Source organism: Schistocerca serialis, chromosome 12 (assembly GCF_023864345.2).
Source record: "Schistocerca serialis cubense isolate TAMUIC-IGC-003099 chromosome 12, iqSchSeri2.2, whole genome shotgun sequence".
NCBI lineage: Eukaryota > Metazoa > Arthropoda > Insecta > Orthoptera > Acrididae > Schistocerca > Schistocerca serialis.
The window spans coordinates 20,775,463-20,788,843 of NC_064649.1; the positions used below are offsets into that span (position 1 = coordinate 20,775,463).

Below are 13,381 nucleotides of genomic sequence, written 5' to 3' on the forward strand. Positions count from 1 at the left end.
TAAAACTATTTACTGTATCACTTTTGAAATTTATTACACTTGCGAAAATCCTTCTATTGATTATGTGTGAAACGTAATATGATTCAGTGTAATCAGAACAATGCTTACAAAATAATACCGTGCTTAATCCATACTTTCACACTAATACCAATATTATTAAATCGAAAATAACCCTATTATGTTTTCCTGAATCTACCGCTGAAAAAATGGTTCAAATGGCTCTGAGCACTATGGGACTTAACATCTGAGGTCATCAGTCCCCTAGAACTTAGAACTACTTAAACCTAAATAACCTAAGGACATCACACACATCCATGCCCGAGGCAGGATTCGAACCTGCGTCCGTAGCAGCAGGCGGTTCCGGACTGAAGCGCCTAGAACCGCTCGGTCACGACAGCCGGCCTACCGCTGAACAATTCCGATCAAATGTGGTATGGATCGTAGACTACTACAGGAAGTTGTATTATCTTTTTTTTACTATTAACATTTTCAAATATGATATAGTTGAGTGGTATGCAGGCGACACTTGCGCGATGGACGGCGACTCCTAGTGTTTATATTTGATTCCGTGACAGTGCGAATCAAATGCTATTGTCCGCGCGGTTTATGATTTACTTGTTACTCCACCTGGCACAGTTGGAGAATGTCTGTGGAGATACGATAACAAAATCGGGCGTTAAGCCCTAGAACCATATTTAAAACTATTACTACAAGCCTCGCAAATGTAAGTCTAATTTAGCGGAAAGTTCTAAGAGAGCTCAAGCTGCGGAAGTTACTCGAATCCAGCAAACTGCAGTGCAGTCTCATGACCCCCGGAACTTGGATGCAGTACGTTAGGCCGCGTTAAGAGCTACAGAGGCATTATAACAGTCACAATCCCGTCGCATGTTCGACGCTGAGCCTCACGCGTCTCTTACACGTTCCAAGTTGTTTGAACACTAACAACGACGGCATCATTTAAAAGCTGTACAACGAACAGAGAGTCTTGGCTTCACATATGGAAAGTGGGAGTTGGGTGCATAGATCCTGAGAAATCAATACCCAGAACAACCACCACTGGCCGTAATAACGGCCTTGATACGCCTGGGCATTGAGTCAAACAGAGCTTGGATGGCGTGTACAGGTACAACTGCCTATGCAGCATTAACACGATACCACAGTTCATCAAGAGTAGTGACTGGCGTATTGTGACCAGCCAGTTGCTCCGCCACCATTGACCAGACGTTTTCATTTGGTGAGAGATCTGGAGAATGTGTTGACCAGGGCAGCAGTCGAACATTTTCTGTATCCACAAAGGCCCGTACAGTACCTGCAACATGCGGTCGTGCATTATCCTGCTGAAATGTAGGGTTTCGCAGCGATCGAATGAAGGGTAGAGCCACGGGTCGTAACACATCTGAAATGTAACGTCCACTGTTCAAAATTCCGTCAATGCGAACAAGACGTGTAACCAATGGCACCCCATTCCATCACGCCGGGTGATGCGCCAGTATGGCGATGACGAATACACGCTTCCAATGTGCGTTCACCGCGATGTCGCCAAACACGGATGCGACCATCGCGATGCTGTAAACAGAACCTAGATTCATCCGAAAAAATGAGGTTTTGCCATTCGTGCACCCATGTTTGTCGTTGAGTACACCATTGCAGGCGCTCCTGTCTGTGATGCAGCGTCAGGGGTAACCGCAGCCACGGTCTCCGAGCCGATAGTCCGTGCTGCTGCAAACGTCGTCGAACTGTTCGTGCAGATGGTTGTTGTCTTGCAAACGTCCCCATCTGTTGACTCAGGGATCGAGACGTGGCTGCACGATCCGTTACAGCTATGTGGATAAGATGGCTACCATCTCGACTGCTAGTGATACGAGACCGTTGGGATCCAGCACGGCGTTCCGTGTTACCCTCCTGAACCCACCGATTCCATATTCTGCGAACAGTCATTGGATCTCGACCAATGCGAGCAGCAATGTCGCGATACGATAAACCGCAACCGCAGTAGCGGTAGGCTACAATCCGACCTTCATCAAAGTCGGAAACGTGATGGTACGCATTTCTCCTCCTTACATGAGGCATCACAACAACGTTTCACCAGGCAACGCCGGTCAACTGCTGTTTGTGTATGAGAAATCAGTTGGAAACTTTCCTCATGTCAGCACGATGTAGGTGTCGCCACCGGCGCCAACCTTGTGTGAATGCTCTGAAAAGCTAATCATTTGCATATCACAGAATCTTCTTCCTGTCGGTTAAATTTCGCGTTTGTAGCACGTCATCTTCGTGGTGTAGCAATTTTAATGGCCAGTAGTGTATAATTAGAAAATACGTGTGCTTTCAGATGACTTCATCTGATAAGGGTACAGAAGTCTAGTTGTACAGTTCAAGGTCAAATCTAGCATAGAAATGGCTCTATCCACATATTTAGTTGGCGTACTTCCTGGCCGTCACTCATGGTGAAGAAACTACTGATATGGGGGTGCAGCCGCTGGTAGCTGTGTCCAGCCAGTTGTATACCTCCTTGGATGCATCCCGATGCAACCCGAACAACACACTGGCCCACAGGACAGCGAACACATTGTACATTACCACAGCCTTTTCGACACCCTATTTCTATCCAGATATATGTATATATCTACATATACACACACCGAAAGGCCAAAGAAACTTATAAACCCCCCCTCCCAGCAGCAACACGACGTGGCATGGACTCGACTGACGTCCGAAGTAGTGTTGGAGGCAACTGACACCATGAACCCTGCAGGGCGGTCCATAAATCCATAAGAGTATGAGGAGGTGGAGATCTTTTCTGAACAGCACATTGCAAAGCATCCCAGATATGCTCGGTAATGTTCATGTCTTGGCAGCTCCGTGGCCAGGTGGAGTGTTTAAACTCAGAGCTATGTCCCGGGAGGCACTCTGTACCATTTATGAACGTGTCGGGTGTCGCATTGTCCTGCTGGAATTGATCCAGTCCGTCGGAATATACAATGGACATTAACGAATGCAGGTGATCAGACAGGATGCTTACATACGTGTCACCTGTAAGAGTCGTATCTAGACAAATCAGGGGTCTGATGGCACTTCAACTGCACACGCCCGACAGCATTACAGCCTCCACTAACTTGAACAATCCCCTGTTGGCATGCAGGGTCCATGGATCCATAAGGTTATCTTCATGCACGTAACATCTATCCGCGCGAAATAATTTGAAAAGACACTCACCTGACGAGGCAACATGTTTCCAGTCATCAACAGTCCAATGTCGATGTTGACGGGCGCAGGCGAGACGTAAAACTTTGTGTTATGTGGTCATACAGGGTACACGAGTGGGCCTTCGGCTCCGAAAGCCCATATCGATGATGTTTCGTTGAATGGTTCTCACGCTGACACTTGTCGATGGCCCAGCATTGAAATTTGCAGCAAAAGGTTGCACTTCCGTCTCGTCGAATGATTCTCTTCAGTCGTCGATCGTCCCGCTCTTGCAGGATCCTTTTCCGACTGCAGCGATGTCGGAGATGAGATGTTATACCTTCGACCATAAATATAATAGACTGGCCCTGACGTCACTTTCGTGGCTCCAACATCTCTGGGCTGAAGTCACGTGAATGTTGGCAAAACATGGTTGTTTCGTGTTGCGCTTATGGCTGTACTCAGCGTTTTGTCGGGGGAAATGGCATTACATTTCACGTGTAAGTGTTTCTATGATAGTGCATATGCGTTTATTGAAATCTGCTAAATGACTTTTATATGTTTTTTACACTTGAAATAGAGTATCACGTAAATTAAAGTTGAAAGCGATGCCTGTAAAGTCAGACTCACATTACATAATTCGCTTACAGAAGTAAGTATAATTGTTTCTCGTTCCTACTCATAGGTTCCCTAAGGATGAAAACCGAAGGCAGCTTTGGATACAGGCCCTGAAACGGAAAAACTTTAAGCCATCTGCACATACGCGCCTTTGCTCGAAACACTTCGCGGAGAAGTGTTTTGATAGATTAGTTATGATGTACAATGTATGTTTATAATCTATATTTACAGTGTCTGTCATTTTTAAACCTAGCCTCCAAAATTATTTTCTGAAACTTCAAAGTCACACCTTTCATCTAAAATATGATTTTTTTTAAACTGATAGTTTAAACTTTTGTAAAAATAGTGGGAGCTGAACCTTTGAAGTGCACCTAAAATTGATACTCTAAACTGGACCTGCTCCTAAAGTCGACAATTTTGGCGCCTCTATTTGACATAATTCCCACATCCCATTTTCTTTTATAAGTGACTAGAGCTCAAAACGCGGCGAATCCCATGTTTAAAATTTTGACACGAGCCCACTCTTACTGTTTAAAAGAACTTTAACGACATTTTACTTTAATTGATAGTTTATAGTAATTTCGTCCCGCTGCCCACCAGAGTGGCGTTCGATGTATTTGTTAGATTTTATAAATGGTACTGTGAACAAATCCAGGTCAAATGTAGTTCTTGCATAATTTTTCGCAAATAAAAAAGTAATTTTTGTTGGAGGCGTTTGGCAGTCAATTGAGAAATGTGGGGAAAATACAATACAAACATAGGATGCCAGATTTGAAATCCCGCCACGTTTTTCCAACAGTCACGTGGTTTACGTTGGAGCCACACCAGCCCTATAGCTTCTGCACAGCAAGGCCAGTCTACCAGTATCTATGGTCGAAGTGCTACACCGAATCCTGATATTCACGGTACACTCGTGAAACGGTCGTACGGAAAATCCCACTTCATTGCCAGCTTGAAGATGCTGTGTCTCATCGCTAGTGCGCAGATTGTAACACCACGTTCAAACTCACTTAAATCTTGATAACCTCCCATTATAGCAGCAGTAATCAATCTACCAACTACGCCAGACACTTCTTGTTTCATAAAGGCGTTGCCGACCGCAGCGCCGTATTCTGTCTGTTTAAATATCTTTGTATTTGAATACGCATGGTTATACCAATTTCTTTGGCGCTTTAATTTATATGAGAAGCAGCGGCTCCGGTCTCGTAAACTGACATACGACCAGGAGAGCGATGTGCTGACCACGTGCCCCTCCATATCCGCATCCAACGACGCCTGTGGGCTGAGGATGACACGGCGGCCGGTCGGTACCGTTGGGCCTTCATTGCCTGCGCGGGCGGAGTTTAGTTTTTTATTATCAGAAACACAACTAAGTGCCTTGGCACTTGAAATAAAAATTTTCATATTGGCAGTTATCTCGTATGACAAACACCACCTATAACTTATTTATTTCCTAAGTAACTCATTATTTTTTGCAATAATGACGTAGGCAGCGTAACTTTGTGGTATCAGAATAACTTTCGAATTTCTTGGATACAAATAAGTTATTTACAGAAAGAGATCCGTTGGTTTTTGATTTTCCTAAAAGATGGGTGATTTGGAACTGAGAACCTTTTCCAGTTCCACTCTTCAGACAGACGAAGCAAGGGGAGAATAAAAAGTAGTCTATCACAGGCGAAGGAGTGTACCCCTGGTCAGAAGAGGTCAGCTAGTGTCAAATATAGGCATCAGTTGGAGGAGGAAATTTCTGAAAATGTACGTTTGGAACCAGAATTGTACAGAAGTGAATCATGGACAGTGTGAAGACTGGATCAGAAGAAAATCAAAGCTGTGTAGTAATTGGTTGTGATTTGTACCCCATACCTTGTACAGATACCGGACAGTCCACTTTGATATACCAGCAAGTCAGTCTATTTCATTCCATGGTGCCATCATGGGCACGTCGAAAAATGGTTTCTTTGATTATGTCATATCCCCTGTCGATACCTCTTAATGTGGGACTTTTCTTTCGTTCTTTTGACTAGTTTGATGCGGGCCGCCATGAATTCCTCTCCCACGCTAACCTCTTCACCTCACATTAGCACTTGCAATCTACATCCTCAATTATTTGCTGGATGCATTCCTGTCTCTGTCTTCCTTTACAGTTACTCCCTGATGCCATAACACATGTCCTACCATCCTGTTCCTTCTTCTTGTCAGTGTTTTCCATACATTCCTTTCTTTGTCGAGATTCCATGAAGAATCTCCTCATCCCTTACCTCATTAGTCCACCTGATTTTCAATTTTCTACAGCACCACATCTCAAAGACTTCGACTCACTTCTGTTCTGATTCTGCTGTAATATCACATTTTATTACAGAAATAACTCTATCAAATACCATACAGTGTGTAGGTACCAAAGACGTTACTTCTTGCATGAGAAAAGTGGACATTATCATTTTATTATCTCTGATTTTTATTATCTCTGATTTTTATTATTTCTGATTTTTATTATTTCTGATTTTTATTATCTATGTATTTTTGTTATCTATGTATTTTTTGTTATCTATGTATTTTTTGCTGTCTTTGTACTTTTTGCTGTCTATGTACTTTTTGCTGTCTATGTACTTTTTGCTGTCTATGTACTTTTTGCTGTCTATGTACTTTTTGCTGTCTCTGTACTTTTTGCTGTCTCTGTACTTGAATGTAATGTTAATGTCTCCGAATTTGTTCTTGCTCTGATAAATACGAAGAGAACTTACAGGGTGTCAGATACTGAACTATATGAAATAAATTCGTCGTACCTTCTGAACGGTTTGTATTAGGACGTTAAAATTCCACGGTTGGCCGTGCGGCATGATGCGAATTGTTATGGCTTGGCTTAGTGATGAAGCCCAATTTCATTAGGATGTGTTCGTCAATAAGCAAAATTGGTGCATTTGGGGGACTTAGAATCCTCATTTCACGATCGAGAAGTCTCTTCACCCTCAACAGGTGACTGTGTGGTGTGCAATGTTTAGTCACAGAATAATCGCTGCAATATTCCTCGATGGCACCGTAACTACCGAACAGTGTATGTGAAGGTTTTGGAAGATGATTATCCAAAGTTACCATGATTTCGACAATATGTTTATCCAAGATGGAGCTCGACCCCATCGAAGCAGGAGAGTGTTTGATGTCCTGGAGGAGCACTTTGGGGATCGCATTCTGGCTCTGGGGTACCCAGAGGCCACTGGCATGGGCCTCGATTGGCCGCCATATTGTCCGCATCTGAGCACTCACGACTTATTTTTGTAGGGCTGTATTAAAGACAAGGTGTACAGCAGTAACCCCAAAACCATTTCTGAACTGAAAACAGCCATTCAGAAGGTCATCGACAACTTCGATGTTCCGGTACCTCAGCGGGTCATGTAGAATTTCGCTATTCGTCTGCGCCACATCATCGCCAATGACGGCAGGCATATTGAACAGGTCATAACCTGAATCCGAATATCTGTAGTGACGTTTACATCTTGCATGAAGTGTGTGCACGCCGTATTTTGTAACTAATTTACCTTTTTTTCATATAGTTCAATAATTGTCACCCTGTATAATCGTGAATATTATGAATTACAAAGCGACAATAAGAGTAAAAGTTGTACTCAAGGAGGAAATGAACGAGTGGTCACCTCTGATAAATAATTAGTTGAGACTCACGTGGAGTCGGAGAGACTCTGGGGAAATTGGTGAAAGAACCTGCAAATAAACACGGTGACTTTCAATGGACTCAAGAGCACGCAACGAGAAATTTGCCACACCTCGTTACAATTATTTTACCACACGATAAAACTTACACACAAGGCGAGTTTAGTTTCAATGGACATTTCAATAGATCTTTTGAAAACCAAGAATACACGCTAATCTTATCCATAAAATCATAAAATACAGTAAAAATAACAATATATTGCCACAGTCCATGATTCGCGTCCATACAGTGCTGTGCTCCAAACGTACATTCCCAGAAATTTCTTCCTCAAATTAAGACCTATGTTTGATCCTAGTAGACTTTTCTTAGCCATACAGTGCTGTGCTCCAAACGTACATTCCCAGAAATTTCTTCCTCAAATTAAGACCTATGTTTGATCCTAGTAGACTTTTCTTAGCCAAGAATGGCCTTTTTGTCTGTGCTAGTCCGCTTTTTATGTCCTCCTGGCTTCGTCCGTCGTGGACTATTTCGCTCCCAAGGAAGCAGAATTCCATAATGTCGTGTATTTCATAACCACTAGCTTTGATATTAAGATTTATTTCCACTACTTCTCATTATTTTTCTCTTTTTTCGGTTTACCCTCAGACCTTATCCTGCACTCATTTGACTGTTCATTATATTCAGTAACTCTTATAATTCTTATCCCCGTTCACTGAGGGACAGCAAAGTCATCACCGAATCTTATCAGTATAACCCTTTCACTCTGACTTTTAATCCCACCTTCCAATCATTTTTTTTTCTTTTTTAGTTTCCGTCATTGATCTTTCCATGCATAGATTGAACGCTACGTGAGAGCTTGTGGACATGAACTCCAAATGGCTAACTCGGCCTAGGGCCATCTGTACCTGATTGCGGGTTACCTATGAAACACCTTGTAGAGGCAACAAAAATTTGATTTTAAGTATTTCATAGAACTATTGATCGAGTTGAAAATTTTAAAGTTCTGTTGTAATCTACCTGCTTCAGAGGTACAATCTCATGTTAAAGATGTGACACACGACGAAAGATATTAAGTTACACTGAAGAGCCAAAGAAACTGGTACAAGTCCCTAATATCATATAGGGCCCCCGCGAACGCGCAGAAGTGCCGCAACACGGCGTAGCACGGACAACTGGTGTCTGAAGTAGTGCTGGAGAGAACTGGCACCAAGAATCCCGCAGGGCTGTCCATAAATACGCAAGAGTACGAGGGGTGAAGATCTCTTCTGAACAGCACGTTGCAAGGCATCCCAGATATGCTCAATAACGTTCATGTCTGGGGAGTTGGTGGGCAGAGGAAGTGTTTAAACTCAGAAGAGGGTTCTTGGATGACTCTATAGCAATTCTGGACGTGAGGAGTGACGCATTGTCCTACTGGAATTGCAAGTCCATCGGAATGCACAATGGACATGAATGGATGCAGGCGATCAGACAGGATGCTTCCGTACGTGCCACCTGTCAGAGTTGTATCTTGACATATCAGGGGTCCCGTATCAGTCCTGTTATACACACCCCCCACCATTACAGAGCCTCCACCAGCTTGAACAACCCCTGCTGACACGCAGGGTTCGTGGCATCCACATCTGTAGGCGTCCATCTGCTCGATACGATTTGAAACAAGACTTGTCCGACCAGGCAACATCTCTCTAGTCATCAACAGTCCAATGTCGATATTGACGGGCCCATGCGAGGTGTAAAGCCTCGCATCGTGCAGTCAGCTCCGAAAGCCCATATCGATGATGTTTCGTTGAATGGTTCGCACGCTAACACTTCTTGATGGCCCAGCATTAAAATCTGCAGCAATTTGTGGATGGGTTGCACTTCTGTCACGTTGAACGACTCTCTTCAGTCGTAATTGGTTCCGTTCTTGCAAGCTCTTTTCCCAGCCGCAGCGATGTCGGAGATCTGATGTCTTAATGGATTCCTGATATTCACGGTGCACTCGTGAAGTGGTCATACAAGAAAATCCCTACTTCATCGCTACCTCGGAGATGCTGTGTCCCATGGCTCGTGCGCCGCCTATAACACCACATTCAAAGTCACTTAAAGCTTGATAACCTGCCATTGCAGCAGCTGTAACCGATCCAAGAACTGCGCCAGACACTAGTTTTACATACGCGTTGCCGACCACAGCGCCGTATTCTGCCTGTTTACATATCCCTGTGTTTGAATACGCATGCCTATATTAGTTTCTTTGGCGCTTCAGTATGGAAACTGTGTATTCAGGGTGTTCGGAAATTCTCCTCACAAAAAACTAAGACTTATATAGGGGGTGAGCTAGGAACCCATGTCCGGAAATGTACTCCATCCGTTCTACGACGGTTGCATTTCAGATGTGTAGCTCATCTGCTTCTGCTTGAGGAATGGAATTATGGGTGACGCAGTACCGTTACTAGGTAGCAATTCGAAAGGAAACATAACGAAACATCCACTGCCGGCCGAAGTGGCCGTGCGGTTAAAGGCGCTGCAGTCTGGAACCGCGAGACCGCTACGGTCGCAGGTTCGAATCCTGCCTCGGGCATGAATGTTTGTGGTGTCCTTAGGTTAGTTAGGTTTAACTAGTTCTAAGTTCTAGGGGACTAATGACCTCAGCAGTTGAGTCCCATAGTGCTCAGAGCCATTTGAACCATTTTTCGAAACACCCACTTACCACTTACGCACTTCTGTTTGTGTTAATACTTAAATATCGCATATGTACACTATTCCAAAACAAAAAAGAACCCAGCGTACTGAAAACTTCCTGGAAGATTAAAACTGTCTGCCGGACCGAGACTCGAACTCGGTACCTTTGCCTTTAGCGGGCAAGTGCTCTACCAACTGAGCTACCCAAGCACGACTCACGCCCCGTCCTCACAGCCACCCGCGAAAGGCAAAGGTCCCGAGTTCGAGTCTCGGTCCGGCACACAGTTTAATCTGCCAGGAAGTTTCATAACAGCGCACACTCCGCTGTATAGTGAAAATTTCATTCTAGTAACCCAACGTACTGTACGTAAACAGTACTGATGCGTTACACCAGCGGCTCGATGTGGTTACCACCAACCTTGTTCACAGACATTGTACGTCCGAAGCATGTTCTGGTACACTCTCTCCATCCCACCTGGTGTCTCCTCAGTTTCTAGTGCAGCTCCCAAAGTAGCGCCACCAGGTCTTCCTACGGGAAACTCGCAAATTAAACTTTCCAAGGTAGACGTTATGTGACAACGTCAGGCGACCGTCTGACTTGGCAAACGTCGTGCTGTCTACCCTACTGCATACCAGGACAGGTCACTCTCAGAATTTTCTCTTTCGCTCGGCAGACATGTCGCTGCCCATGGATCACGAGTTCCCGGGATCGATTCCCGTCCAGGTTGGGGATTTTCTCTGCCCAGGGACTAGGCGTTTGTGTTTACATCATCATCATTCGTGATAGGGGTTAGATTGGAATGTGAAAAAATTTGACTGTGTGAAAATTGGGACTTTGTACGGACGCTGGTGTTCGCGTAGTTGAGCGCCACACAAACCAAACGTCACCATCATCAGAACACATGGACACGGCACACACCGGGATTCAATCCGTCGCATCACGGAAACGGTAAGTTCCCAAACATGGGTTTCTATTCAAAATACACTCATGCTCATAAATTAATAATAATGCTGATACATGGTGAAACAACGCTCCGGTGGGCGGTTTGCGGGTTTAAATCAACTCGGGGTATGACCATGTGCTGCATTTGACCTGCGGTCGTCGCACGGTGGCGCTGGCAGCAGTCCACATACGCAGAGGTGTGTTGGGGCATGTCAGAGTACGGTGCAGCGAGTAAGTGTGCACACGTTTTCAGACGTGCTAATGGTGACTGTGTGTTGAAAATGGCTCAAAGAAAACACGTTGATGACGTCATGAGGGGTAGAATACTGGGGTGACTGGAGGCTGGTCAAACACAGCAGGTTGTAGCAGGGGCCCTCCGTGTGCCACAAAGTGTGACCTCATGATTATGGCAACGATTCCAGGCAGTACAGTACTGGACGTCCACAGTGTAAAACACCACAAGAAGACCGATATCTCACCATCAGTGCCCGCAGACGGCCACGGAGTACTGCAGGTAACCTTGCTCGGGACCTTACGGCAGTCACTGGAACAGTTGTCTCCAGACACTCCGTCTACAGATAACTGAACAGACATGGTTTATTCGCCTGGAGACCTACAAGGCGCATTCCACTGACCCCTGGTCACAGGAGAGCCCGTAAAGCCTGGTGTCATTACTCAGTACATGGTCATTGGAACAGTGGTCCTAGGTTATGTTCACGGATGAGTCCAGGTGTAGTCTGAACAGTGATTCTCGCCGCGTTTTCATCTTGTGTAAACCACTAACCAAACCCCTTAATGCCCTTGAAAGGGACCTGTATGGGGGTCGTGTTTTGATGGTATGGGGTGGGATTATGATTGGTGCACGTACACACCTGCATGTCTTTGACAGAGGAACTGTAACAGGTCAGGTGTATAGAGACGTCATTTTGCACATGTCCGCCTTTTCAGTGGTGCAGTGGGTCCCACCTTCCTCCTGATGGATGATAACGCACGGCCCCACCGAGCTGCCATCGTGGAGGAGTACCTTGAAACAGAAGATATCAGGTGAATGGAGTGGCCTGCCTGTTCTCCAGATCTAAACCCAATCGAGCACGTCTGGGATGCTCCCGGTCGACGTCTTCAAACCCCCACGACACTTCAGGAGCTCCGACAGGCACTGGTGCAAGAATGGGAGGCTATACCCCAGCAGCTGCTCGACGACCTGATGACAAGGAAAGCGTTTCCCAAAAACATACATTTGTTAACATCGAGTACAGATTTAAGTCTCAGGAAGTCTTTTGCGAAGGTATTTGAGTGTAGCCATGTATGGAAGAGAAAAATGGACGATAAACAGTTTAGACAAGAGAAGAGAATAGAAGCTATCGAAATGGGGTGCTACAGAAGAATGTTGAAGAGTAGATGGGTAGGTCTCGCAGCTAATGAGGTGGTACTGAATAGAGTTGGGGAAAAGAGGAGTTTGTGGCACAATTTGACTAGAAGAAGAGATCGGTTGGTAGGATACGTTGAGGCATCAAGGGATCACCAGTTTAGTATTGGAGGCCAGCGTGGAGGTTAAAAATCGTAGAGAGAGACCAAGAGATGAATACACTAAACACATTCAGAGGGATGTAGGTTGCAGTAGGTACTGGGAGATGAAGAAGTTTGCACAGGATAGAGTAGCATGGAAAGCTACAATTAAACCAGTCTCTGGACTGAAGACCACAACAACAACAGCCACATATACCATTAAATCTACCTAGAAAATTACTAGGTTGGTGCAAAAGATCGTAGCGGTTTTGTTTTGCGTGTCGGTATTCCTGTTGCTATGAGTTTATTTATGAAGTGCCATTTTTTATTTGTTATTGACTTTTTGTCAGTTTGTCATCTAGATATAGTGAGTGGAGCTGTAGCCGCTAGAAAATGCAGTGCCAAATGGAGAAATGGGAACATTTTCGAAACATTCTTCTGGTTGAGTGTAATAGAGGCGTGGCAGGAGCAGAGGTAGCCAGAAACATTTGTGTCCTGTGTGGGGATGACGCAATCGGACAGAGCACGCCAAGAAAATGTTTTTCTCGTTTTAAGGAAGACCGTTTCGACGTTTGTGACGCTATACGATCAAGGAGGACCTTCGGGTTTTGATAAAAATCGCTTAAAAGCATTAATCCACAGCCATCCAAGTCACTGCACTCCAGTATTGGCATATGTGATGAAAAATGGTTCAAATGGCTCTGAGCACTACGGGACTCAACATCTGAGGTCATCAGTCCCCTAGAACTTAGAACTTCTTAAACCTAACTAACGTAAGGACATCACACACGTCCATGCCCGAGGCAGGA

General features: G+C 44.8%; 1 protein-coding gene across 1 annotated transcript in view; it reads left to right on the forward strand.

Annotated features, from left to right (window-relative positions):
• LOC126428357 (epidermal growth factor-like protein) overlaps positions 1-13,381 on the forward strand; it is a 49,153-nt gene that overhangs the window by 15,249 nt on the left and 20,523 nt on the right. The gene's annotated exons all lie outside the window — the stretch shown is intronic.